The 13,985-nt window shown below is 38.6% G+C and overlaps 1 long non-coding RNA gene, 1 other non-coding gene and 2 pseudogenes across 2 annotated transcripts; 2 read left to right on the top strand and 2 right to left on the bottom strand.

The window, feature by feature from the left end:
* Window positions 1–1,219: 1,219 nt before the first annotated feature.
* LOC103419552 (uncharacterized) lies at window positions 1,220–2,266 on the bottom strand (annotated as a pseudogene).
* Window positions 2,267–6,304: 4,038 nt separating this feature from the next.
* LOC108170834 (uncharacterized) lies at window positions 6,305–7,386 on the bottom strand. The gene is made up of 2 exons (XR_001787306.3): window positions 6,581–7,386; window positions 6,305–6,461 (listed from the first exon to the last, which is right to left on the bottom strand). It is a non-coding gene; the product is annotated as an uncharacterized lncRNA (long non-coding RNA).
* A 557-nt stretch (window positions 7,387–7,943) lies between these two features.
* LOC103434159 (perakine reductase-like) lies at window positions 7,944–9,990 on the top strand (annotated as a pseudogene).
* A 1,680-nt stretch (window positions 9,991–11,670) lies between these two features.
* Window positions 11,671–11,741, top strand: TRNAG-GCC (transfer RNA glycine (anticodon GCC)). The gene has a single exon. It is a non-coding gene; the product is annotated as a tRNA-Gly (tRNA).
* The last annotated feature ends 2,244 nt before the right edge of the window (window positions 11,742–13,985 follow it).

Below are 13,985 nucleotides of genomic sequence, written 5' to 3'. Positions count from 1 at the left end.
TGAGAGTGAAGCTAGAAGGGCATGGCTTGAGAGAGATTTCAGATGCTGTGCCTAGTGAAGTTGCAGGGAATCGATACTTTGAATCTCGCTACCCATGGAAGTTAGGCAAATACATAGCCGGTGAAGGATAGCAAAGTTACAAATTAAGATGTAATGTATGGAAGCAAACGTAAACACGTAAAACTATTTTCTGCTTCATCCTTCAGGAACGAAATAGATATGACGGGCAAAAGTAGAACAAATGTTTGCTACAATGCAGAATATGTCGATATGCAAATTGATGTCGTCTTTTTCTTTTTCGGATACAAGGGGAAAGTGAGCCAAAACGAACAAACAACAAGAAATATCACAACTAAAGAAGTTCAAAAACGCAATCTTTTGTTTTGATGATGGCACAAAATATAGAACATAATGACTAAGGATTTGGATTGTCTGCCCTCCCCATCCCCTCATATTTCTGTGATCACGGTTAAGCCACAATAATATTTTATATTCCCATCACTTTTTGTCTTATTATTTCTATAAAAAAAAAAATCAATATAAAATGTTGACGTGACTTAACCGTGACCACAGAATATAGGAGGGCATGAGAAGGGCATGGGATGGGGAGAGCAGACAATCCAGGTCCAATAACTAATTGTATCTGTAGTCGTCCTCAAACAGGCTGTTTTCGGAACTCCTAACAGACCCCAACTCCAGCATCAAAAGGAATTAGGGAAGGAAAGAATTGGGGAAAAAGCAGAAGCGGAATGGCTGAGGAGCAGGAGATATTTTTCAATGTGATCAGAACATATATCACATGTTACTATACAAATGATGAGATATATGTGTTGAAAAGTTAATAACTTAAAAAAATACAATTTCCCACCGCTTGTATAAAAACAGGTGATGTACCATCCGTATTCCGGTCACAATAAAATATTTCTCGAGAAGCAGGTTGTCCAAATTCCGAGAGTGAACTAGGAAATCGGGGATTTGAGGTAAAACCCCCGTTCACTTCCCTTATTTTAACTTTCAATCAACACGACGAAAATTAAAAAAATCTCGTTTAGATTGTGTTTCGATTAGCATTATCAGTTCTACCATATATTTGGTTTTTCTGCACAATGCTAACATCACAAGTAGTGAAACTTGAAACCAAATCATGAGAATCGCATCATATGTACTCAAAACTTAAAACCCACATGCATTGTCACGTAAATTGAGATACTAAAATGAATTCTTTGTGTTTCGAAACGATGATTTCAGCAAGAAAAAACTTGTTCTTTCACAGTTGTAACACTAGAAAATGGGTTCAATTTCACATAACTAAGTCAGCTAGTTCATCATCCACAGCATACATTCAGAATTTACACTCTAGACAAACAAAACAAAGCATATTCTTTCAATGTTGCTGCTGGTTCTGAGGATTGGGTGGAGGCGGAGGCATGCCGGGGCGGGGTGGTCCATACATTGGAACTCCACCCGGCGGAGAAGGCATTACCAGGCGGGGAGGGGGCGGTCCCCTCATCATCTGCGGTGGAGGCGCCATATATAGGCCTCTGCCCGAACTGCATCGGTTATGGGCCCGAGAACTGCTGTGGTATGCCCAGCCTAGCAAACTGCGGAGGCGGCACTCCAGGGGGGCGGGGCCCCGCGCCATCTGCGAATGCCCCTGCCCGGGGTAACCCATCTGAGCTGGAGGCCAAATCACTAGCGCAGCCGGATAAGTCATGGGAGACGCGAACATCTACGGTGGCTAGGAAATCTGAGACTACATCATCCCAAGAGCAGGTCCACCCACGCCGCGAACAGGACCGAAAAGTCCAGGCTACGCTTGGGCGAGAGGGGTTGTAGGAATACCTCTCCCAGCGACGCGGCCTATACTGGGATCGGCCAACGGGGCGGCGCTGGTAGCCTTGGTGCAGGATTCTTCCTGAGGAGGCGGGCCCTCGACGATCATGGAGACGACCTCCTCGCGGCGGAGGAGGACGAGGCCGAGGGTGCGGCGGTCATCCCAGTCCTCCTTCTTGTTGCCCTTGAGAAGGGGGAGATTGCGGAACTCCTCACAGTTGCCGAGGACAAGGTTCATGTGGCGGTCGAAGGCCATGAAGTTTCCGACGAGCTGGCGACCGTCCTGGATCGTGACCCGCATGCGGTAGTTTACGAATTGCAGCATCTTCGAGCTCTTCGACATCAACATTGTCGACGATGGAGTTCCAAAAAATCCCTACCGTGTGTGTGTACCCTTCTGGGTTCAGTTTGCAGGGTTTTTGAAATTCGATTAGAGCAATTTCATCCCTAAAAAATGAGAGAGATGGCCCAAAGCCCATTTAATCCACCCAAATGAATAGTAATTGACTGCAATGAACAGTATTTGACCAAGTGCATCGCCACCCTAAAAAATAAGCTGGGCAAGAGTTCAGTCAATTCGTATTAAAATATTATTAATTTTTTTATAAAATAATAATAAAATAAATTTATTTTTAATTTTGGATAGAATTTTTAACTAATCTTGTTATGTCACATGTTATTTTTCGAAAATACAATTTTTGTGGTTGATGGTTAGGTATTTATATAAAAGAAATAAAAAATAAATTCATTTAATTTTTTTTTGCATTTTTAAACAATTTTTATAAAAAAAATGTATTAAGTCAATTAATCTGGACCGTTGGATTTCAAAAAGGTTGAAATCCAACAACTCAAAAGTGGACATGTGGCCCATGGTAAGATTCTCACTTTTTTTAATGCAGGAACGCGCGCCCACACTCCAATCGCAAAAAAAAGACTCAACTCGTGGCTGACGTCATGAGATAGGTCGATTCCTCCCTCAGTCCATTTTGGGTTGGCCAAGAAGCTAGGATGGACTTTGGGCCTGGCTATTTTGTCGGGTGGAGTGGGTTTTTGGGGGGTTAGGTTGTTTTGGGAGACTCTGTGCTAGCCTATTTGGGAGGGCTGGACTTGCTCTTAGAGACTATTTTAATGTTTTGGGCTTGGGCTTAGTTTTCTTCACAAACTTGAGCCCGTTTCTTATTATGAAGTTTACTTACTTGATATTGAAATTATTATGATTCTTAATTCTCCGTGTTTAGGAAATATAAGGGTTAGTACGGATAAAATCTCAAAATTTTCGAGTGATTCCAAATTAATCTCAACATTTTAAAACGTTTCCAACAAGTACTTAATATCTTGAAATTTAGACATTTGTTAGATTACCGGTGTTAAGTAAGGACTTTGCCAGCACTATGTGATGACATTACTATCATTAAATAATGAGTTGGATGAATACTGAAGTTGGTTTTCACCAAGCACAATCTTTTGAACTCTGATAGGATTAAAAGCACACCATAAAGTAGCACACAAATATCCTATTGATTTTCCTTATTAACAATAAGATTTGTTAATTGTAGCATATGAAAATAAGGGTCTTTCCCGCAGAAGATTGTTTTATCTAACTACTTAAAATGTCACAAAAACTGGTTGCTGTCCCTACTGACCAGCCACCGAAACATAATTATTAGACCGACTTACACTTATCTAAATTCTACGAAATTTTATATGCAGATACTAGACACAAAGAGATACACTCACACAAATTTTTGGGATTTTTGGAGTTGATTTGCTATTTAAATTAAATCGAACAAAAACAGGACAGAAACAGGTATTAAGTAGTTCACAAATTACGAAAAACGAGTTAGGGGTATTACTATCCACCACCAAATAATCATGCAAACATGTTATGTTTCATTCAAATATCTTTTATTTCCGGATGAATATGCTCAAGTTGGCTCAATGTTAAAACTCAACCTATTACTCTTTCTTACGTAGTATGTTAAGAGAATGGCGTTTTCAACTTAACTTAGTTCCTAGCATACAATCTAGAATGACGTGTTCATAGATTTAACAAGAAGAAATCATTAAGAACGAAAAGAGTTTAAGTCATCACAAGGCATCGTAAGTACTAGCGTTGTCTTACTTATCCTAGAAATTGGTTCACATGTTAATCGCAATTAACAAGTACTACTCTAGAACATATGTAGGTCCTCATTCGACAAGGGCAGGCACACACATATTCATAGCATTAGAATCCTAGATATGCTTACTAAGTATGCATCCATAGAAAACAAATATAGAATTCATCAATGAGACAAGTAGTGAACCAATTTGCATCCATTCATAAAAGTAATTCAAACGAAATGTCATAACAAACTTGCAATCATATTTGGGGCTTCAAAACAGCCCCTAACTTCTAAAAATTTAGTTACACATAGTTCTCAAATTAAACCAAAAGAAAGACATGAGTTTGAGAAGATAAAACCGAAAGAAGAGAATGCCAAGATTTCCTCCTTTCTTTCCTTCCTTCCCCAACGCAGCTGCCTTGTCCTCTTTCTCCTTCCTTTCCTTCTTTTTTTCTATCTTTTTTTCCTCTAAAAGAAAACCTCTTTTGCCGCTGCAACCTGCAGCCTTTATGCCCATGCTTGCTGCCCCATTTCTGCTCCATAACTCACCCCACTAACAGCCATTTAGTGATGACAATAAGTGAGAGGAAATGGTAAAACAATTGTAACTCTTTGGGCAACCTTTATGCTAATTACTCCCACTTAATCCTCATCTTTAATTCCATTTCATCTGATATTTGAATAGGTGCCAGCTGGCTTGTTCTTGGCTGCATCAGTTTTGGCTGCTAGTTTTATTGGATTTATTGCCTTCAATGCAGTTACAAACTGCTCAGCTTCTTGGAAACCTTTCAGTGTTAAAACGGCCATAACTTCTTCTAGAAAAATGATATTAACAATCCGCGAAATGCTCCAGAAAATAGACATCCGTAGCTGTTCAAGAATATAAGGCTCATTCTCTAATTCATTCTGAGCTATTCGCAACTTGCTTCCAAAGTCAGCTGATCTGCACATGCAGTTTTGACGAATTTGTTACTAAAAATCGTACTTGTGCTATTTTTCTTTTATTTGCTTGACAAATCCCACAAAACACAAAAATAAAGTAAATAGCTCAAAAATATAAGGAACTAACTAAGAAAAGACAAGTGAATTTGATGTAAAATATATATAAATATGAGCTTATCAAACTCTAATTCAAAACCACATCTTTTATCCAAGTTAAATTGTAAATTTGCTTAGTTAAACTGTAATTTGCTTAGTTAAAATGTATAGATTTGGAGATTCAAAGCTCCATAGATGACATGAAAGTGAAAACATGATTTAATATTTGTCCATGTCATCACTTAATGCTAGTGAACCTTATAAATGTCCATTTTCAAAACTTTAAGTAGTTATTTGGAATGTAATTTCAACAACATTATAAGATCATTTCTAAGTGTAATTTCCATTTCAAAATTGTAAAGCTCATTAACAAAACAAAGATCCGGGGACTACTTACCCCGGAAACTGTTATGAAAATTTAACCTTAAATTCTATTTATAGTATATTATACAAGATTCATACACGGCAGAGCTCAAATGTTCTGCACCTAAAACCTCCGTGGCTTGGGAAATTTGAAAAGATAACCAAAATTTGGACCATGAATAGAATTTTAGCCAACCACTATAACATTTCAAAACTCTAATCAAAACTTGACGTGAAAATATTACAATTTCTTAACTAAAATAATTACAAAACTTTATCTTCTCCATCCATTGTGCAGTCTTTCCTACTCTCTTTCTCGCAAAACAATCAGTACTGCTCCCTTATCGATTCTTGGGTTCAATTCTCCGTAACTCACCTTCGCGCTCGGGAAATCGAATTTGAATTCTTTGATTCCTTGACGAAGTAGTCAAGTACTACGATTTTCAGTTCTCCTTTATGGGGAATGGTGAGAAATTAGGACTCAATCCGACGGTGAAGGATTTGATATTAGTTGCTCCTATTTGGAGGTTTTGGAGCTTTGAAATTTGGACCATGAATAGCTGGAGAAGATATAAAGGGTATTGTAGTATTTTTCATGTTAAGTTTTAATTAGAATTATGAAAAGTTATAATGGTTAGCCAAAATTCTATTCAAGGTCCAAATTTTGGCTTTTTTTTTTTAATTCCTGATGTGGGTTCTTAGGTGTCTAACAAATGGATAAATCACAGAGAGGCGACAAAAGATTGTGGGTGCAGAAGATTTGGAATCCATGCAGCAGCCACATTAGTGTGAAATTATATGCCATAAGAGAGACTATTTTATTGTTTCACGCAATTAGGGATATGATTTTAGTATAATATTAGTATAAGTTAGGACCATGGATTTAAATATCGATATTATCGGCGAAATATCGCCGATAATATCGATTTTTCGGGGAATAGATATTTAAATAGGTATCCGTGTAGTTTTCGTCTAAATATCGCGATATTATCGATAATATCGCGATATTTTGGAAATATCGAGATATTTTGTTGAACGGTGCAATCGGCCTCCGATATCGAACGCCGGAGAAGAACGCCAGAGATGGTGTGCCTATTCACGAGCCCATTTCGTCCCAAAAACCTTGCAAAAACACGATTTTTAACTTCAATTTCACATATAAGCTTCAAATTTCACGCATGCATCAACGATTCAACATATGTGATGTCGGTTTAGGACTTAGGGTTTCAATGGAATCTCACCTGAAAAATCGATGACTGGGCCAACTCCTTGCTCAGCGGCGCACCACCAGAGACGACTGAGCCAAGTCCGACTTCGCCAGAGCCACGATCAACGGCAGCGAAGGATCGAGAGAGTGGGCGAAGGATCGAGATAGTGGGAGAAGGGGGAGATCTGTGTGTGTGTGGGTCGAATGGAGAAGGGGGAGAAGAGAGGTCAGGCCTCATAGAAGAAGAGAGAAGGATCGAGGGCCTCAGAGAAGAAGAGAGAAGGATCGAGAAGGGGGAGATCTGTGAAGATGAGGGAGGAGGAGGAGACGGTGCGGGGAGAGAGAGAGGAACAGAGATCTGTGAAGATGAGGGAGGAGGAGGAGACGATGCGGGGAGAGAGAGAGGAACATAGATCTGTGATGCGGGGATAGAGAGAGGAACAGAGATCTGTGAAGATGAGGGAGGAGGAGGGGACGGTGCGGGGAGAGAGAGAGAGAGAGAAAACCTTGGTGGTGGGACGCGAGACTTAAAAAAAACAAAACCTTTGGCTTTGATGGTTTTAGTCTAAAACTTTTAGACAAGTGACGTGAAAGAGGTGCATGGTTTTAACTTTTAATAATGAAGGCCATCCATTTATATTTTTAAAAGTTTAGGATATATTATATATATATATATATATATTATATAAATTATAAATTATTTAGATAATATTTTGTTTTTTTTAACTAAGCAAGCAGGTTATATTTGAACCCTTCCTTTGTCAACCACGTACCTGGGCCTTATCCAACTCGTTACAGATGTGTTTGTGATTACATATTCAGCCTTATATGGTCATTAAGATGTCTGCAAGGTTTGCAAGCTAATATTTATTATCTAAGATAAATTTCTATACTTTAAAAAACACCAAGGTGAAAATTTTGAACCTCATAGGAACTCTATGTGGTACTAAGTCATTCATGTATCTTTCCATGCAATGTATAAAGTGTAAAATATTGTACTAATTCATTATATATAAATGATTATGGTGTGTTTAAACTTCTTTCATTAATTACTACATATTTTCTACACTCACAATGTTTGCCAGCTCGCTATATAATCAACTTGATAATGTTAAATCCATCATGCAATGCATTTCCTTCCAATTTTTTGTGATAAATTAATAGATAATTGACTAAATAAACATCCTGCAAAGTTTCAATAAAAATTTCCAAGTTTTTCTTACAATTTCCGTGGTTTCCATGTAATTTTTATTGATATCGATATTATACCGATATTTCCATCGATATTTCCGTGTTTTCGGACTACCAATATTACCGATATTTAAATCCTTGGTTAGGACACTACCAAACTTCCAAATAACATTTGATATAATACTCAATAGTTTAGTTCCTTAATGACTATTCACTAATGACACACGCAGTGATCTAAAAGATACACTGATGTAAGCAATGATGACATGAAGTTTAGTGCGTAAAACGCCTTTAAATTCGCTCACTTCACCAAACAGGTGAAAAAAAAGGGTTCCAAGAGTGCAGCAAGATCACAGAAGAAGAAGAAGAAGACGAAGAAGAATGGCGGAGGAGCAGAAAGTTCAAATTCCAAGAGTGCAACTCGGAACTCAGGGATTCGAGGTGAAACGATTTCCCATTTTTTACTCTAGCTTATCGTTTCTGCGATTCGGTTATGTTTTTTGTTTCCCTCCTAATAAAAAGTAGCATTATTTCACATTGATTTGTTGCAAAATGCAAATTGTGAATTCATTTGTTGTGCAGGTTTCCAAGTTGGGATTTGGGTGTATGGGGCTTACCGGATTATACAATGATCCAGTCCCCGAAGAGCTTGGCATATCGATCATCAAGCACGCATACGATAAGGGAATTACATTCTTCGATACATCAGATGCTTATGGACCTCATAGTAATGAAGTTTTAGTCAGAAAGGTAAACTTTGCTCCCTAATTAGTCTTTTCCATAATTCCAAGCTTTGATTTGCCTTGAGGGCCAAGCGATGGCTCCTTGCATAATCTGGATTCGTATGCTTTTATTGTTGGTCGATCATTTACGTTGTCTTCAATCGGTTTAACTTCAGGCATTGAAGCAGTTGCCACGAGACAAAGTTCAGTTGGCTACGAAGTTTGGTATCGTAGAAATTCAACCAAATCAGGTGCTTGTAAATGGCACTCCTGAATATGTCCGCTCCTGCTGTGAGGCTAGCCTGAAGCGCCTCGGCGTGGACTACATTGATCTTTACTATCAACACCGGATTGATACAACAGTCCCCATAGAGGACACTGTAAGTGTTACAAATTTTCCCCCCACTTTTGAAGTGCAATGTGAAGCCTCTTTTCCATTTTTTTCGTTACTCGCTTGCTTACTATTTTTGTAAGGGCAGATGGAGGAGCTAAAGACGTTGGTTGAAGAGGGAAAAATAAAGTACATTGATTATCGGAAGCTAGCCCGGACACAATAAGGAGGGCTCATGCAGTTCATCCCATCACAGCTATACAAATGGAGTGGTCGCTTTGGACTCGCGAAATTGAGGAAGAAATTGTCCCGCTTTGCAGGTAACTACATTTTGTCTGGTTGATTGTTACCGCATCATAATCCATTGATAAAAGATCCATAAAAAGTGTTATCACAAAAATTAACGATCAATGTGCTAACATTTTGTCGCGTTTGTTGGAACTGTAGGGAACTTGGAATTGGGATAGTGCCATACAGCCCGCTTGGTCGTGGATTTTTCGGTGGCAGGGGAGCTGTCGAAAGTCTGCCTACAAGTTTTCTGGTAAGGGAGTTGTGATTTGATAAATTATGAGACTAAACATGGTTATTTGATGGCTAATCCATTTGTTATCAGGCGTCAGATTACCATCCTCGTTTCACAGGAGACAACTTGGAGAAAAACAAGGTCATTTTTGGCGACGTACAAAAGTTGTCCGAAAAGCACAAATGCAGCACCGCACAAATTGCCCTAGCTTGGATTCTTAGCCAAGGTGATGGTGTGGTACCAATCCCTGGTACGTTCGTATTAACTTACTAACTAAACGGGGACCATTTTCAATAAACTTAACAACTAAGCATATTTACATCTCATTGTGTTCTTTTAGGGACGACAAAGATAAAAAATCTCGATAGTAATATCGGATCATTGAGAGTGACACTCACTGAAGAAGATGTGAAAGAGATTTCTGATGCGGTACCTATCAATGCAGTGGCAGGGGAAAGAATTAGTGACGGTTTCATTAGCTGCTCATGGAAGTTTGCAAATACACCTGCAAAAATACCAACTTGAATGTTTGTTTATGCATTCGATTCTTTTGTATGTGTGCATTAATAAGACTATATGATGTGTTGGCTACAATGCCAATGCGTCTGCTTCATTTCTTGTATTCACGGTATCTATAATAGTAATTCAACACAAAACTTTTGTTCTTTGTTAAATAACTAATTTTGTATCGATAACAAAATAATGCATTCTACTATTGACATGTTATATACTAACCTTATTGATATATATATATATATATAATCAAAGTTCTAAAAAATGTTAGGCACTAGTTGGGCGGCGGACTAGGGCCTAGCGTCTAGGTGCCTAGACGGATTTACATAAATTTACAATATATATTATAAAATATGAGTATATGTATATACTTTTAGGACTTTTTTTAAAATAAAAAAAATTGTACAAAGAATAGTGGGTCTAGTTTGTTTTTTCTTCGAACAAAATAGTAGGCCACAAAATGGACCGAACTTGAACGAAAAGCCCTTTTTTTCAATTAAATTGACAGACCTCTCATTTTCCACAGCCTTTCTCCAATGCTAGTCCCAATCAACCATCATTTGTTTAGTGGCTCTAGGCTTTAAGCATTTATGCCTTTCCTTTCCTCCCTTTTTCAGTTTTTCTCTCTCTTCTCTTCAACAGATCCTTTTCTCTCTCTGCAGTAAAACCCAATGGACGGATTATGTGTATTATTCATCCCTGTATATTCTCAATCTACTTGGGTTCATTGATTGATGTTGGGTGCAAGAGCGCAGGTTTGAAGATTTGGGTTGTGGGCGGTGGATCATGCAGATGTGAGGGGAGATTTGTAGCGAGAATCAGTTGGCCGCCTAGCATCGCCTAGGCTGCCTTGAGCGCCTAAAGACGCCTAGGCGGCCGCCTAAATCCTTCCCGCCTTACCTAAATGATTTAGCCCAAATCGGATTGGGGCTCCACCGCCGAGTGCTTAAACCAATTTTTAGAACACAATATATAATATACTATATCGACAACTTGTTAATGGATTGAATCTTTAACGAAGGATGGACGTCCGATCTCTAAAGAAAACTCGTACCTATAGTACCTCAAGCAAAAGCTCTAATGCTCTATCCATGGCCTCCCAACTCCACTTGGAGGCTTGACATTGGAAACGTTCATGTACTTACATGCTATAAATTTAAGAAAGTATTATTCACACACCTATTTTTATTTTTACACACATTTGTTAATTTTTGTCATTGATCTTCTTCTATTCATTCAATCTGATAATCGAAAACTGAAAAAGATGTGTAAAAAGTAAAAATTAGTATGTGGATAGCACTACCCTAAATTTACACATACAATCACAACTATCGAGTTTAATCGATAACCCAAGTCGAAAAGTAGAAATAAAAAACACTAAAAAAAAGTGCATAAGATAACCTACAGTATTTAATTCATAACTCAAAGGTGAATATCAAAAATAAAATCTGTCTCGTTTTAGTTAGAAAATACACTGGATGAATATAATCACGAGAAACAACGATAAAACAAGATCGAAATAAACAGGGGCGCCTATTCCTCGTGCTAAGGTTTTGTATTTTATGGTTCAAGATGGTCACGACTCATGCTTTTAAAAAAATATTTAGATAGTCAAAAATGCCCTTGGCTTTTACACGTTGTATTAGGGTAGAAAGGACATTATGTATTTTTGGATATTTTCAATTCCAACCCGGAGTCGTTTGTCTTATCTGACTACTGGACAATAATCTCCAATGTGTCTTTTTGCAATTGAGGACAACATTCGGTTTAATTTCTTCTTTAGCACCACTTGCTCCACTTTTTGTGCATACAATACTCTCGCGGGAGCTGAAACCGACATGTGGGCACCAGTGGTCTAGTGGTAGAATAGTACCCTGCCACGGTACAGACCCGGGTTCGATTCCCGGCTGGTGCAATTCTTATTTTTTATTTTACCATCTTTTTTGTTTTGTTTTTTCCAGAAAGATACTATCAGAGAGAGAGAGGAGTGCAAAGTTTGTAGAGTCAAATTGGGCAGCCAGCCAAGAACTTGAAATAAAATATATCTAACATCGCATATTAGATTTTGCAACACCCAATTTTTCAATATATCTTTTCTTCATTGTTTGTGTTACAAAAATCATTCTTCTACTGCCCAGTTTGCATAATTAATCTAACAAATTATTTGCTGCTTTGCGAGGGCAAGGGATGTCTATTGCCGCCGATGAGAATGGTATCGCCCTAATAAAACATGCCTTCAGTAAAGGAATCACTTTCTTTGACACAGCCGATGTGTACGGACCTCATGCGAATGAAATTCTTCTTGGGAAGGTATGTATTTCCGCTCACGAGTTTATGAAGTTACTTAACTGAGAATTTACTGCATGCATGCGTAAAAAGGGACCCCAAGCCAACAAGGCTTCCTGCTTTGCGAGGGTTGGGAGAACGTCTAAGGTATACAGCCTTGATGCATGCATGATAGATATAAATTGTGAAGTAGCAGACAATTTGCTAATTGTCTATGTCTCCGTGTTTCGTATGTGTTTTGGATAAAGGAGCAGAAATATGCAGCTTCCGTACATGCTATGTGTGTTGGATTTGTGACCAAGTGGACAACAAGCCAAAATATCTTTCGGCTAATAAAATAGAATAAGGAAAAGGGGGAGATCATTATGATGTCTAGCCCTTGATTTGTGGCTTTTGCAAAGGCAAAGAATATGTGGCCTTGTGTGATGAGTGCAGCTGAAAGAGAGAAGAGGAGAAACAAAAGGCCCCGCCTTCTCTCTCTCCTCTTCTCTCTTTCGGCTGCACTCATCACACAAGGCCACATATTCTTTGCCTTTGTAAAAGCCACAAATCAAGGGCTAGACATCATAATGATGTCCCCCTTTTCCTTATTCTATTTTATTAGCCGAAAGGTATTTTGGCTTGTTGTCCACTTGGTCACAAATCCAACAATCTCCACCTTGACCAAGTTCCGAAAGCATCACAGAGAATCGAATCAACAATCACCATAAGCACCCAAAGTACAAACTAAAGACAACGGAAACTAAATCAAATTCCCCAAACTTACCAGTGCTCATAACAATTTCCACCTCGACTCAAATTGTACCAAAGCCAACGAAAGTGAACATTTCTCTACCGTCTTCTCCAAATTTGCAAACCATAAGTGCCTTGATCAAAACAAAAGGTGATTCAAACGAAGAACTGAAATTCTTCAATATCACCAACAAAAGATCAAGCACACCATACCAAAGTTGGACACACAACGAACTCCACCTGCTCACAAACACCATGGTCTTAAACTGCACCAATAGACTCATTCACATAGCATGGCACATTCTCCAAGTGAAAACTGATTACAAATTTGGCAACAAGGTCTCACATACCACATACAAAAATATGCCCTTCACTCAAGTTTACCATCATCACATGAGCACCAACAGGACAACCAAAATTTCAAATTCAAATAATCAGCAGGAGATCCAAAACCAACCAAATAGCAGTGGCAAACATATCCAACCAAATGTACATAAACCAAACAAAGTTAGAAAGCATATAACTTGCCTTCTACAAGAGGGTTCCACACAAAAGTTCTGCAGTGCATGTGGTGTATCCAAAATAGTGTGGTGCCTCACTATCCAAACTTGCATAACTCAACAAATTGGCCCTCACAAACTCCTCCAATGTTTCCATCAACTTGCTCCAAAGGCAACTAGTGGGAGTGAAGAAAAAAAAATCCTTTGCCGTTGAAAAAAAAATGCCAAAGAGAAGAAAACTTAATCCTTTTTTTTTTCAGCCAACAACATCATTTGTCATCATGATGTCATTCTACCAAAACAAATGCCGAAAGAAAAGGAACCAACGTTTTCTTTTCAATGCTCAACAGCTTCTACTTTTTCTCCTTCCCACTCAACTCGTCGACAACAGCCCACAAACACCGCCGGTGCAAAGATGACCAACAAAGAATCTACCAAAACAGTACACTACACCTGCAGCCTTCGAACACCAACATTTCAACAACATTGCAGCAGATATGCTGTTTTCGGAACCATTCTCCAATCTGCGAGCTCAGGGACTGCAGCATGGTCCCTTACCATCCTTCTTCAACGCCACGCATTTCGCAGCAATGCAAACAAAACTTATGTCTCCAATTAACCAAATGCCAAAGTCATTCCTC

Source organism: Malus domestica, chromosome 04 (genome assembly GCF_042453785.1).
Source record: "Malus domestica chromosome 04, GDT2T_hap1".
Taxonomy (NCBI): Eukaryota; Viridiplantae; Streptophyta; class Magnoliopsida; order Rosales; family Rosaceae; genus Malus; species Malus domestica.
This window is presented reverse-complemented; position numbering and strand designations above follow the sequence as displayed.